Source organism: Ambystoma mexicanum, chromosome 7p (genome assembly GCF_040938575.1).
Source record: "Ambystoma mexicanum isolate Mex_15411 chromosome 7p, UKY_AmexF1_1, whole genome shotgun sequence".
NCBI lineage: Eukaryota > Metazoa > Chordata > Amphibia > Caudata > Ambystomatidae > Ambystoma > Ambystoma mexicanum.
In genome coordinates this window covers 767,950,655-767,966,239 of record NC_090939.1, presented here as the reverse complement: position 1 = coordinate 767,966,239, position 15,585 = coordinate 767,950,655, and positions in this window count along the sequence as shown.

Here is a 15,585-nt window from a genome sequence, read left to right as displayed (position 1 = left end):
CATGTGCCATCCATGGCAGCGTACTAATGAATATAATAATAGGCATTGGAAACAGTAATGTATTCACAGCATGTACACAATTTCAATGTTCCCTAACACAGATGTGTCCGTACAAATGTAACAACTCCCCCGTGCTGTACACAGCCTCAAATACGGTCCTTATTGAACCCCTCCTTTTCTGTGCATAGAAGGAAACCGTAGAACATACGTCATTAAGTAGGTATAAGTGTACTGTGCGTACAAGATGTCCATACACATTAGATCACGATGACCGACCCCCAGAACAAGTGCATTAATCACCCATATGTGAAGACTGTAGCCCCTGGCCACTGCATGTGCCACCCATGGCGGCGTACTAATGATTCTAATAATAGGCATTACGAAAAACAACACGATCATGGCATGTTGTCAATTTCAATGTTGCCTACCTATACCTGTGTGCTTTCAAGAGTTACAAATTTCCTATCCACTACATGCAGTCAAGCGTTACAAATTTCCTGCCCAATATATGGACTGAAGTGCTATCGTTATTATCCCCCACATTTACTGTACGTACAAGGTGTCCATAGAAATTACATCATGACCAGGCCGAGGAACAAATGCATAGATCACTCATTTCTTACTGTATGAACCTTTCTCAATGCTCTGTGCCACAGCAAATAGGGACATGAAAAAAGCATGTGTACGCTGTTTGTTACTCCGCTTTCCGTGGATCCAAGATGTCGGGAGCATCCAAACCATGTGACAAAGAAGACGTCTCGCAGCAGCCAATGGACAGAGACGTCACGTGTACGCGGTCATGACGGCATCCCATTAGCCAATCGGTTTCTTGTTCGTCGACCGAACAGGGAAATGTGACCGCGGAGCGAACAGAGATATCACTAATTATTTCAGACCTACTTTTTCATAATTATAAATGAACGTACTGCATGTATGGTGACACAATGTACAAAAGCACTCTTTGTGGACCAAGCCCCTGTACCTGCCGCAGATTTCGTCAAAATCCATCCAGCGGTTTCACCCGTAGCCGTGCGCAAAGTTTTTCCCCCATTCAGTCTATGGGGAAAAAAGACGTCTTGGGACCCCCCTATAACTCCCTTCCCCTGGACGATTTCTCACCAAACTTCACAAAAAAATTCAGAGTGGCTCATATACTTTATTTTGCAAAGTTTGGTGAGGATTTGTCCAGAGGAAGCAGAGTTATAAGCCACCCTATGGAAACAGCAACTTAACCATAACTACATGGCCACTACCAGATTACCTTTCTATGATTTTTGTACTTGTCAAGCCATCTTTTTTAAAGCAGAACATTGTTAAAAGCCAAACAAGTAGGTGAAGAGGAGAGATGATGAGTGCAAGCGAGTGGTGAATATGTGCCCATTCAATTGGGAGTACTGTGAAATGCCCTTTATACCAACTTGGGGGCAGAACTTAATGATATGCATGTCAGAAAGCCTTATAAAAATGAACTGTTCGCCCAATCCTTTATCCAAGGTCTTTCCACCACCCAGTTCAGAGGGACTCCAACTAACTGCAATCTGTCCTACTCTACTGGTGTTTATGAAGTGACCACAGTTTGACTTGGGGCACATTGGCGTTCTACTAAACACAAAAAAAAAACACAAAATGGAAAGAAAGAATCAGGGGCCCATATTTGCAATCTGGTGCATACATATAAAACGCCAATAAACATCATGCCGCTGCTCAGGGGCTTGCAGACACTCATTCAGTGAGCTGTTTAGATTTTATTTTAAGAGCTGCATTGTTTTCTAACAAACCAACGCGATATGCACTTAGTTATGGAGGCCAACTATTTTTACATGTTCATCATTAGGCCACACCCATCAATTCTTCGACCACACCCATCATGCAAGCCACGTTCCCAAATGAGGCCCCCCCCACAATTTCTTACCCCACTCAATGCAGCGGATGTAGCATTGCCTCAATCATTTGATGATCCTTCAGAAAGGAAGCTAAAGAAATGCCACATCTCCAGCAAGACTCCCAAATGGTCCCATTTTTCTCCTGTCCGTTTTATTCCTTTGGTGGCACACATTAGCTGACATTCATTGGGCCTTTCAACCTTTGTGTTATGACAATTTTTGAACACTTTAGTTATCTCTAAGGCTTTGATCTCCCTACCATTATGACTTATTTATGTATAGTAACCTTCGCAGGGACACTGTAACTGCTTTACACACTTGTTTGTTTGGGGCAGGTGTCTGCAACATGCAGCTCGTCTGATGTTTTGCACAATGACTTCCATGAGTCCTCAACTTTGACTACACTGTCTAGGGCTGAGGAGGGTTGTTGTCTAAAGGATCTGGAGAACCAAAGATGGAGACCTCTGCTTTGGGGTATGGTCACTATTTGTACGGTTGGAGTTTGGAGTGTTTTATTCACCCTTATACCACCACTTTTCCTGCCATTTGTCTTTTCTTCCTTAAACTGAGCATTATTTTTAAGGGATTACATTAAATTGGGCCTCTGCCAAGTAGTAGGAGACTTCACTGGGAAGGAATTCTAAGATATGGATAACTTTTCTGTTCCTTACAGAACCCACATAGACAACCTCTGAATTGATCGATTTTCAAATCTTCAGTTTGGAATATCATTTCCAGAGAAAATGGATTGCTTTAAATTGATGACTATTGTCTGTGGTTAATGACAATCATTACCCCCACATAACGCTAACTGACAAAACAAAGAATTTTGTTTTAGAATGTAATCAGTCTCATCAAACAAGGTTATAGTTGATTCGACAATTCTTGCATTACCCCAGTGGAACTATGAGCAATTTGCACAGAACTACAGTGGAGCAGAAAGCAGCAGGGGGAAGAGCGTGCTAGTACTCCCCAGCCAGAGTATATTTTGAGCTTAATAAAGTGTAACTAGTTCATTATGGTAATCTTCATTAAATATATAACCTACTGACTTGCAAGCATTACAAGTGGGTGAATAATTTAAAAGGTAAATTGTGACAAAGGTGTGCACCTTTCCTTCTTGTTCATAGAAAAATAAAAAATAAATGCAAAAGAAAAAAAGATGATTTAAAATTATTTATTTAAAAAAATGATGAAAATTGGCTCTCATATGTTATATGTGGCACTCAGCATTCCATCAAATGACATTTAAGAAATCAATAGCTTCTGATCGAACCTTTGTGTACCTGGCTTTTAAACTAGTGTGAAGTGAAGATCAGAATATTTCTGGGCTTTAAGAGTTTACTGTAATTATCATCACCATATTTAAAATCAGCCATTATGCAATGAAATAATTACCACAAAACAAGTCCCTACATCTCGGAGAGCCACTTCATATATATTGACTACTTGCCTTACCATCATTATCAAAGTTATAAAAAAAACTAAGTGTATCTCTCCATTCTTCACAAACCATACTGCCAATGCACGTTTAGTCAAACCCAATTTTTCACATTATCTACCACACTGTCTCCTGCATTTATAGGTACTGAATGTTAACCATAAAATAATGCCAGGTTTTAGAAAATGCTATCAACCTTGTGAGCTGGGTTCAAACCTAATACCAGTGCTGTAATTTTTTAATTTTAAAAAACAAATGTAAACTCCTAAGACATAAAATGAGCTAGAATCAAATCATAATGTTTTATGCACTATGTTATCTACACATGCTGGCAGAGTAGAACAACAATTTCAGTGATGCATTAAAAGGGACGTGGAAGCTGGGTTCAAGCCTCAATTCCAGCGCTCCTCTTTCTTTTTTTATGTACACTATTATGATCTAAACTGGCCGATACATATATACTTTCCTCGATGCCTTCCGTTGTGCTCACCTATGCCAACTTGGATATGGGCTCTTGGGAACAGAGCACAGCGTGAGGTGGAAAATACACCAACTATTTGCACCATATTGTGGCATCGTACCAATTTATTGTGATTTCTTTTTAATTTAGAATTGTTCTGAGGAGACATTACATCCTTATGTTTATTTTCTAAATGAAAACTTCATGAATCTGAAAAGGAACTAATGTCTATCGATGTTAAATTTGATATTGTCAATAACTCACTGGTATCTACCCTAGATAGGAATTCAACGTCATTTCTTCTGCCTTCGCTCCCCCTCTCCCCTGCTGATCTGTTCTCTCTTGGCACCATGCACCTGGCCACCCTCTGTCCTTTGGGCCCAGGTACCTGCTCATCCTGCCACCATCCGCACTGCCTCCGGGCCACCCCTTGCACTGGGGTCTGTATCTGTACCCATACAGCACCCCCTTTTTCTTCCTGCACTTATCAGACCTACCCTGTCTGCTGCCTTAAACCTAGCACTTGCAAATTGCTGGCTGCATTACCACTGGTTGTTGCCTTTATTATTTATTTATTGTTATTTATCTGTTTCTCCTCTGCTTTGCACTTTCCACCTCTCCCCCTTCCATGCACGTTTCCCCTCCCCCCTATCCCATGCACTTGCGCATTCTCAATGTCACTGGGCCTAATAAGATCGCTGTTGTGTTCTCCCCTGTTCCCCTCCCTTGCCTTGTCACGCTCTGAAACACTTGTGTACGAGCGCGATAGAAATAAAATATCACTCAATCAATCAATCAATCCAATGTATTACTCCATGCTAAGAGCCATCATTCTAGATTGCTTATTAATAGCATTCCATATGGAGAATTAATGAGAGCCAAGTAGAACCGATCTAGAGAACGAGACTTTAATGAGAAGGCAGTGAAAATAGCTAGCCGTTTTCTGACTAGGGACTGTTCGTCTAATACTGTAGATGAAGCATATCATTAAGCTAAGCAAAAAGGGATAGCAGAGTAACTCAATGTGAAACAAAAAAAACCTGAGAAAAATACTGTCAGATGTATTACTAGGTACGATAATCAAGCTAAATCGATAAGATCGATTTTGGGAAAATATGTGCCTATTCTGTTGAATGACAGTGATCTTAAGGACGTTTTGGGGTCATCTCCCCAGGTTACCTTCTCAAAGTCTCCCTCATTAAAAGCTATTTTGTCACCCAGTGTATCAGAAACCAATGTAAGAGGAAATGATTGGTTATGAAAGAGGCAAAATATCATTGGCTTGTAAACCCTTAATAACTGCACAATGTGTAAACATACGATAATTGGCAAAGAATTTGAAGTTGTTGATGGCGTATTTTGGAAAATTAAACATACTCTAGCATGTTTGAAAAGATTCACGGATATGTCATATGTGCATGTGGTCTCAAATATGGTGCATCAACCTTTGGACAGCTGAAATTGTGTATATTGCAGTATTACAGAGACATAAAAAATGCAGACATCCGTTACTCGTTAACTTTGCATATTATGGAAAAACACAATACAAAATGTTTACAGTATGAAATGCTTAGGACTCGCACATATCCCTGAACATTTATGAAAGGGAAATAGAGAACTACAACTCTGTTAGTCTAAATTGATAATAAAATGGGCACTTTGAAACCAAATGGCCTCAATGGGGACGAGGAATAATGTATATTTCTAAACTAATCAAAATTACAACTCGGGTGAATTGTTGCAGTGTAGATGGACATAGCATGAATTGTTTGTTGTCTATCTATTTGTAGTAACAAGCTAAGGCCACTGGGCTATGTCATGTTATGTGCGTACAACTTGAGCAACAAATCCTCTTTTGCTTTTGCACATCTGTGATTATGCAGTGCAGATATCTTGTTATAACAGGGGAATAACATAGATCAATATGAATAGCTTTGATTAATTGAAAAAATAGATTTGACATTTTTCACTTTCATATGTGAAGATGAGAATGCACAACAGTTATAATTCCCTGTGTTGCATGATGCTAGTACATTGAATAGTTAATTTGAACCTTTAGAAAGGAAGCCGCTCCAAGATGGTGCTGGTTTTAAGTACAGGTTTGGTCTGTATAGACTAAGTCACATGACAAGTATTGTGGAACCGGAATTGATTTGTCTGAATATCTTAAATATAAAGTGAACAATAGATTGCTAACAACAGCCTGAAGTAGTCCAGTTAAAGGAAGATACACAGGGCAGACTTACACCTGTCTGTAACTGGATGAATATGTGACCAGTTGAAGTTACAAAGACTATTTAATCTTGTTCAATACATTTTGCATGTCAGGTATATAGCACTTTATGCAACCAATGAGTGCCCAGGTGTTTTTTTTTTTTCTGGAGACCACAGAGCTGTAATAGAAAATCAGCTATATGTATATAATATGTATAGATTCTAGGAACATCTTTTTGTAGCAGGGATGTTAAAGTGAGAACTTAACATAACAAAATCCCTAAAATTCAGCTAAATCCACCTTAACTTCACACTCACGTTGCACAGCATGTGACCACAATGATGACATCACAGATGACATAACTGATGACATTATTAATTACATGTTCTATCAGATCACTTACGACATCACTGTCACAACACCAATTACATTGTATATAACAGAGTAGATCAAAAATAGTGTTACACATTACATCTTTATAAGTTATCTCATAAAAACTTTGATTATCTTTATAACAATTTAGGCCGTGGACCTGGCCAAAACAAATGCTGTGGTCACTGTCCCTCACCAAAGGCCATAGCTAGTGGTCAGTTAGTGTTGCAAAATATATAGTGGGCATGGCGAAAAGCCATACATAGTGTTCTGTTGTTGTTTTTCAATATACAGTGGGCACAGCCGAAAGCCATAGCCACTGGCCATAGCTACAGTCCATGGCTAGTGCCATTAATATATTAGACTATACAGTTGGCACGGCCAAAGGACATGACTAATGACTGGTTAGTGTTGTAAAATATACAGTGGGCATGGACGAAGACCATAGCTAGTGGCAACTTAGTATTTTAAAATATAAAGTGGCCCATTTACATGTTAGAATACACAGGGGGCACAACCGAAGACCATGGCCACTGGTCAGTATTGTACTAAAGGCCATGGCTAGTGCCTGGTTATGGTACTAATTTGTTTATTTTTTACATTTATAATGTGAACAAACAGTCCAAGGGCATGGAGGAAATGTTACAAGAGGGCGGCTTAGTTACATGGTACGTACATATCTATCACATGAAATCATTACTTACATTCAGGTATTCACACATGATGCTTTTCATGGCATATTATGTACAGTATGTACAGTAGCTAAACATTTGTCAGGTTCAAGCAAATAGCAGAGTTTTGATAGCTTTGCAGAAAAGTACGTGGGAGTTTTCTGCTCCAAAGTGGGGTTGAAGAGTCCCATTGCATGGCAGCAATGAATGGGAAGCTGGAACCACCAGCTCTGGCTTGTTTAACTTTGGGCACTGTAAATATGTTACAGTATGGTGTTCTAGTTGGTCTAGAGGATGTGGGTCTGAGTATTTTTTGAGTTAGGTATTGAGGGGCTGCGAGGTTAATGCATTTATAGGTTAAAGCAAGTGTTTTGAAAAGGACTCATCTTTAATGGGTAGCCAGAGGGCCTGTTTCCTAGCCGCTGAGATGTGGTCCCTTCTGGGAATGCCGTTGGCAGCATGAAGCACATTATTTTGGATGCATTTGAGTTTTGCCAGGTTTTTTGCTGATGTCCCCGCAAAGAGGACATTGCAGTAGTCCAGTCAGAATCCAGTTATAGCCGTAGCTATGGTCAGGCAGTTTCCTGTGGATAGGAACAGCCTGGCTGCAGTAAGAAGTTTAGTGTGGTAGGCTGCAGAAGACGCAAAGGCCTTAACGTGCCTGGACATAGAGAGGTTGGAATCTAGGTAGACGCCAAGTATTTTTACAGCAGGAGACACTGGGATTTGGATGTTATCAATAGTGAAGACCAAGTATTGTTTGTCCAATTTCTTTAGTGTTTCAGTCAATCCAATTAGAAGTTTAGTCTTGTCCCCGTTTAGGCACAACCAATTTTCTGCCATCCAGGATTAGATGGTAGAGTAGGCAGCGTTGAAGGCTTTGGCATCAGACTCATAGTCGCCCGATAGGGGGAGGGGGACTTCTGTGTCATCAGTGTAGTTGGTGTTTGTAATGCCAAGAGAATGCAGAATATTGAAGAGTGGTCTGTTGAAGATGTTATAAAGTGTAGGGGCTATGCATGAACCCTGTGGCACTCCACATTGGATGATTTATGGGGTAGCGCAGGCTAGGTCAGAGAAGACTCTCATTGCTCTGTCTTGATTAAGTGATCCTAGTTATATGTGTAATATACAGTATACACGGCTGAAGGAAGAAGCCACTGGTGAAAGCCAAAGGCAATGATTGGTGGCCTATTAGTGTTTTCAAATCTATCTACAATGGTCTGACCAGTGTCCATGGCTGAAGGCCATGACTACTGGCCCATTAATGTGTTAAAATATGTTTGGCCATGCCCACTGTTCATGGTTGAAGGCCATGCTTAATGCTGGTTACTGTTGTAATATAATCAGAGATGTCATCAGTGATGTCATCTGTGATGTCATCATTGTGGTCATAGGCTGCACAACAGGGTACACAACATTAACGTGGCATTAGCTGAATTTCAGGGGTTTTGTTGCATTAAGTTCTCACCTTAACTTACCTGCAACCTACGTTTTTTTCCTTGAATTTCAAGGGTTTTCTTACAATGCATGGCTCACATTATCATCCCTGCAGCTAAAGATTTTTCCTTTAATTTCAAGGGTTTTGTTATTCCATACATTTTGTCTGCAACAATAGCCATGACTCCTAGCAATGGCCAATAGCCATGGCCTTTGGCTATGCCAACTATATATTTTAGAACACTCTTTGAAATCTAATGTTTTGAATATGGGTTGGTCTTATACCGGTGTTAACTGTAGAACATCTCCAAACACAATGGCATGTTTTCCTGCAAACAGTTCTTTTTATCCAGTCTCAATTACTTCTTGTATTTGCTAGCTGATTTAAAACAAGAAACTGTGCTTAATTCAACTATTAAAGGGGCTTTCATGTACTATTTAAGTATGCAAATTAGCTATAAATTAGGTCATTAAGACATTGAGGCAATATAATCTCTAGTATAATTGGTACGTACATACATCACTCAAAAAATGACATTGGGCCGCATTCTAAGTGCGGCAGTACGGAAATAAGGGTGCTGGTAGCAACGTACTGGAACCATTTTCAGACCATCGTACTTCGAGAATGCCGGTCAGGGCATGGATCCCCTGACAGACCTGACCTGCCAGGAAACCAGGCCCCTACTGCCATGTCTCTCACTGAAGCACTGACACTGTTAGCAATGGTGTCAGTGCTTCAGTGTCCCCAGACTCCATGGGAATGGGGATTTACCATTCCACTGCAACTTGTGATATCCAGGTGGCACTGGGATATCAGGCAGCGGAATCGGTGTTACAGGGTTGGCGATAACCTGCCGGTAGCACCGGTTTTGCACAAATACTACACTCAATATATTTTAAACTAGAACATTACAAAACTGCCTACTATACATTTCTTTTTATCACCATTGCTACCAGAAACGCTATGGAGAAGGCTCCCGGCCCATAGCCAATCAATGTAGCTGCGGCTACAGCCACTGTGCCTGTGCATAGCCACAACTAGGTATACCGTGCCACAATTAGTTATCTTGCAGCCGCAGGAATGGTTCCCAGCCGTTGCTTGGATGAGTTATGCCTAAAATATCGCCAAATGATTGTCTGATGCAGTAGCTGCGGCTATGCAGAAAAACAACAAAGAAAATTGATCTTACACTCCTAAGCCCTCACCAAGTCACCCATGCTGCTGTTTGTTGTTGTGTTTCAGAAGCTTCTGATATTGATTTTCGCTTTGCATCCGATGGAGGTTTTCCAATTGATGTTTGTTTTTTGTGTGGCATGTTTCAGTCACTTAATGGTTTCAGCACATTTTAGAAAATGTCCAAGAAAGATTGATTCATTGTGCTCTCTTCTCGTGAATGAACATAAGTGAACTGTTACCTTGCCATTTCCCATATGTGGAGTGGCATGATAAAAAAATATAACACTCTCTTTTTTTACTTCCCTTTAAAAATGCTTTAAAAACACTTTCAAACTGTACACAGTAATAATACATTTTAAAGGAATAATCAACATATCAAACATTTTGCTTCAAACACTTTTCCAAATGTTGCCTCCTTCTAGTACCTACCGTAGTGAATCGGAGTGAGCATCAGTAAATGAGGGTATCTACAGAGTACATTTTTTGCATCCAAACATAAACTACAATCTTGCCCCAGACAAATGAAGAAGCCATGCAAAATTTGGTAGACATGGGTTAAATAGTATGGATGTGTATAGCTGGACAAACATACACACATCACTACATTCAGCTTTATATGTAATGATTATAAAACAGGGACATCAGTAAGAGCACTAGTTTCAAAGATCTCGAATAATGCAAATCAACACTTTTAAAGACAAAAATATGTCGCTTATGATGTCACAATTTTATCTGGGTTCATAAAACCTACGGGAAGGTGGGATTGGGTTAGTTGTATCACATAAGGATATAATCGATAGGAGTCAACATTTTTTATGTCTTTGGATTGGTTCATAAAACTGTTGCAAAACACCATTTAAGAGCAATGACTGGTTGGCATTGGCTTCGCCAACATTGATTTCTTGTCAGGTAATCAGCACATGAGCAACAATTTATGGCAGGGGGATCGACATCCAGGTGCCTCCTTTACCAATTATAACCAACCATCTCTAATTTCCTAGGCAATGAGCCAGGGCTTCAGTTTTGAACAGGAATCTATCTTTAATCTTTCATTCTGAGAATATGGAGGGAGTGAAGTTCTTGGTTTCTCTATTTCTGAATCTAATGAATAATGAAATCTATCAGGAATGGTGTCTCACGAGTCAATTAATTACATTTACCACAGTACAACATGCTAAAGAAAAATTTGAATTAATAGAAAAACAGGTTCATGAAATTATAAAAAACACCACCAACAAAAAAAATGAGAAACTGAGAAGAGACATTCAGAATTTTTCTAAGGATACCGTATATCTATACCTTAGTGCAGATTATACTGGACCAGCATACTGGAATGGCTTGAACAGGCAGATATCTCAGTCGGGTCAAATCCTACAAAGGAAGAGAGTTACTATCTCTGATATACCCTCACAGACATAGATGTATTGAGACAACTACATAATAGGGATTTCTATTTGAAATTTAGAGACGATCGAACAAGTGCAATTAAAAAATAAATCAGTCTAATCCCTAAGAGAGGACTAGACTTGGTTTGTTTAAATAAAGAAGAGTTTGACTTTCTGAATCCTGTGGATGCCTGGATGGCTTTTTTAAAAATATATTACCTAAAGTTCACAAAGATTCCCTTAATCCACCCCGTAGGCCAATAGTATCTTTGTGTGGCTCCATTTTGGATCCCACTGGCCAATTTTTTTATTTATTTCTAAAAACGTTGGCGGTCAAATCATGCACTTACCTGTCAGAAACAACCGATATGATCAATCAGATAGAGGGAATGATGTTTGACTCTAGCACAGATGACCTTATAATGTTAGATGAAGAATCCATCTACTCTAATATTCCTCAGAGGGAATCCTCGAACAACATGAAGGATTTTCTAGATGAAAGGGAAGGATGGATATTGGTGCCCAGTGAGTTTTTGGTTGAACTTTTAGAAGTGGCACTGATCAAAAATGTCTTTCACTTAAAAACTGCACATTATTTGCATATTAAGGGGATGGGGCCAGCATTCGCCTGTGATTTTGCCACCTTATATATGTGGAAATGTGAGCAATTGTTTATCCTGGCTGATACTAATCCTTTCAGAAAAAGCCCTGAAAAGCTATAAATGCTATATAGATGATGTGATTATCATATGGGATAGTAAAGAGGGAGATTATAATCTCTTCTGAGAATCGATTAATGCACTGAATTGTAATTTAAGATTCACTATGAATTCCAGATCAAGCCAGGTAGCATTTCTGGACTTATTAATTAGAGAAGACAATGATCGCTTGATTGTTGATCTATTCCATAAAGATACGAATAGAAAAACTATACTGAGACATGACAGTTTTCATGCACAGGCCCTAAGAAATAATATTATGTATGGCCAATTCTTAAGAGCTAGGAGAAACTGCACACAATTGGAAGATTTCTCGACTCAATCATATTTGATACAAGAACAGTTGTATAAAAGAGGTTACCCAATCAGATTATTAAAATCATCCAAATAAAGGGAAAACCTCATGAATAAATAAAACAGAGGGAATAAAAATAACGCATGACTGGTATGTGCAATGAAGTATAATACACACCACAATGAAATCAGGAAGGCAATTTCCAGTCATCGGCACCTACTGCAGTTAAAGAATCCCACTCTATTGTGTCCAATGTTTGCTTTAAAAAAAGGAAGGAATCTTAAAGAATGTTTATCTAAAGCAGATAGAGAGAGCAAAGCTAGGTCCCTCACAATCACATCTATGTGGGGAATGGCCCTGTTTTGGGCCATTATCCCTGCAGTGGCTGCAGCAATTGAGGTTCCACAGTTGCATGCAATTCAATAAAAATCAATGAAAAGAAATGGATGTTAACAAGTCAGACAACCTGTAATAGCAGGAATGTTATCTAGGCTATTACTTCTGGACCAATCAAATTAAGGATCACTCAACACAAATCCCAGATTAGAACACAGAGTCTGACTTCTCCTCTAGTCAGTCATGTTTTGTCTGAAAATCATGTCCTGGAGGATCTGAAATAGTGGGCCATAGAAAAGGTGTGTGATACTGATGGAAATAACATAGCCACTAAACTCACACAGCAAGAACAGTGGGGATGAATCAAACCCAGAGTTACATCAATGGGCTCAACAATCAAGAGAAAAGGAGACAGCTGATATAAAACCTTTGGCCTTAGGGGACACTTGAGTATCACTGGATAAATAATTTCCATCTAATTTGCTTGCGGTTGTGCTTGTATACATCTATATTGGACAGCTGATAAATTGAGTGTCATTTACACACCCTGGTTGTGAGAGACATCTATCATCTATATGAGTACATTTGTGCTGCTTGTCACATTACATATGTGATACAATTAAGATAGGAGATCCCATGCACAATGGCACTCTGTTTGGGAGTACTGTTTCCTTTTAGATAGAAGTAATTGAGAAGTCCATCTTCACTTTCTATGAATTGTAGATTGCTGGCATTATGCAGGGAAATGCTGGGATAGCGTCCCTGAATGTATCCATAGAAATGTTTGAATAAAAAAAACAAATGATAGATTTGATCGAATTTCAGCTGTTAGAAAATTTCGTACAGCTGAAAATGTTTAACACATTGACTACTCAGTGCCATTATAGTGAAAAGGGGGAGCTGGGGTTGCGGGTATGTCCCCTGCACCCTTGTTCACTATAAAGGCATTAAAGGTTGCAGGGGTGTACCCTGGTCCCGATAGGTTAACGTTAAAAAAAATGACCCTGCAGTGCCGGTTCCCATGCATCAGCGGCCCACAAAGAGGTGTGACATCAACAGGTAAGCAAGGGAGTGGGGACAGCAGGTTGCCAGAAATGTCTGTGGGAGAAAAAAATGAAAGTCATTTTCTTTCAAATAACAGCGAGAGGGGTCACGCCAATTTGAACCGATTTAATAAGAGCAGGTAACAACCATTGTTTAGATAGGGTTATGATATATTAAGGTGCTCGAGATACTAATATAATTTGGGCCCATGTTACCTGTGGAGCTGGAACGTGGGACCATGTAATGACCGCGTGCACCTTGTAGAAGTAATACGAGGGTAGCTCAACATAAATTCACAAGTTTAAAAGCATTAATAAAATGGGTTATTATTGCCAGGAATTTTCAAAACTGAATAGTAAGGACCATGCGGATTCAACAGGTCTATAGCAATATCATCACTCGAGCAAATGAATGTTGCTCACACAAATATAAAATTAAGGTTGCAGAGATCTTATAAAATGGCGCTCTGATGAGAAGTAATGTTTTCATCAGAAAGAAAAAGTGTTTGGGAAATCCATCCTCACTTTTTAAGACTTCGAAGTTGTCAGCACCATTAAAGGCAACGCTGGGACAGCGTTCCCCGAAAGCAATGTGCTTGCAGTATGGCGACGGAGGGGGGTAGTTGTCAGGACTGATATGCTTCTCTCATTTCTACAATATAAAGGCAAGGGAGGGGCCAACGCCATGGATGATGCATTCATCTGTCTTTCGACAAGCCGTTGCTGTGATAAGCCATGCTTCAAACTTTGCCATATCATTGATTGGTATGGCAGACATGGTTATGGATTAATGATTAAATGTATATATATGTGGTAGCGGCCCTGTAGTTATGGTTAAGTTGCTCAACCCAGGAGCAGCACTTTTTGGGCAGCCTATAACTTCGCTCCCCCTGGACGAATCCTTACCAAACTGCAGTAAGAGTATATGGAGGCAAAGTTATAAGGGGGTCCCAAAAATGTTTTTTTCCATAGACGCTATGGTAAAAAACATTTTCTCACACCTACAGCCAAAACCGCCAGATGGATTTTCACCAAATTCTTCACCAGGAGTGGTGGCTAGGTCCCAAAAAATGTGCTTTTGGAAATGTGGGGTAAATCCGTCCAGTAGTTTCTTTTTTTTTTTTAATGAAAAAAACAGGTAAAAAAGTGTGATATCTAGATTTCGGTCGGCGGACCCACTTCCCTGTTTGCTCCGCGGACAGGCATCCAATTGGCCTAGAGGCCGACATGATGTCCGAAAACATCAGATGCGCCCACTGATAGGATGGTGAAAAGCGATAAGTGCGTCAGATTTTTGGAAATGCCCGCCATGTTGAATTTGCGGACAGCGGCAGGTTTTGTGAACATCGCGATAAAAACAAAAAAAACACAACATTGCACTCGTCAAACTTATCAAACAATCTCTGGGGAGGTGAGGGGTGATGAGGATGGGATGGGATACGGCCATAAGAAGCCCAAAAAGTGCCGTTTTTGATCTGTGAAGTCTGTGAGCAGCCCGGATGCTTGGATACAGTCATTATATGGTTGGTGAAAAGCAGTTTTTGGATGGCCACTTAATTAAACTGCACGAAATTCTGGAATTGTATTCTATATCTGATTCTGAATGGTTCTGGAAAGTGCAGAGCTGTTTTGTCAAGAGGGAACAAAATTAGAGGAGGGTCCCAAAATATTGTAAAGGCTTGTAAATGTGATGCAATTTAACAAATCTTTACAAATGTTTGCAAAATGATTTTAAATCTAGATATACATGTTTTTGCAAAGTTTGATCAAGAGGGGGCTAAATTGGAGGGGGTTCTCATCATTTTTAGATGGCTTATAACTTGGTTGACGTTTGATGAATGTGGACAAATGTTTTCAGAAACATTATAGAGCCAACCTTGAATGTTTTTGTAAAATGTGAATGGATTTTGTCAAGGTGGGGCTATGGTTTATGACGATTGTATGTACATTGATTTTGTCACTTTTGATAAAATTATAGCATGGGCGGATTATCAAGCAAACACGTGTAAGGAGCATTGGCATGGAACTTAAAGCATGGTTTTGCAAATGTGCCTGTGTTTAGTTTTTTTACAAGTGTCATAATGTATGTTCAAAAAATAGTGATATACCTTTGGTGACTGAGGTATAGCCTGTGGCCATGGGCAGTGA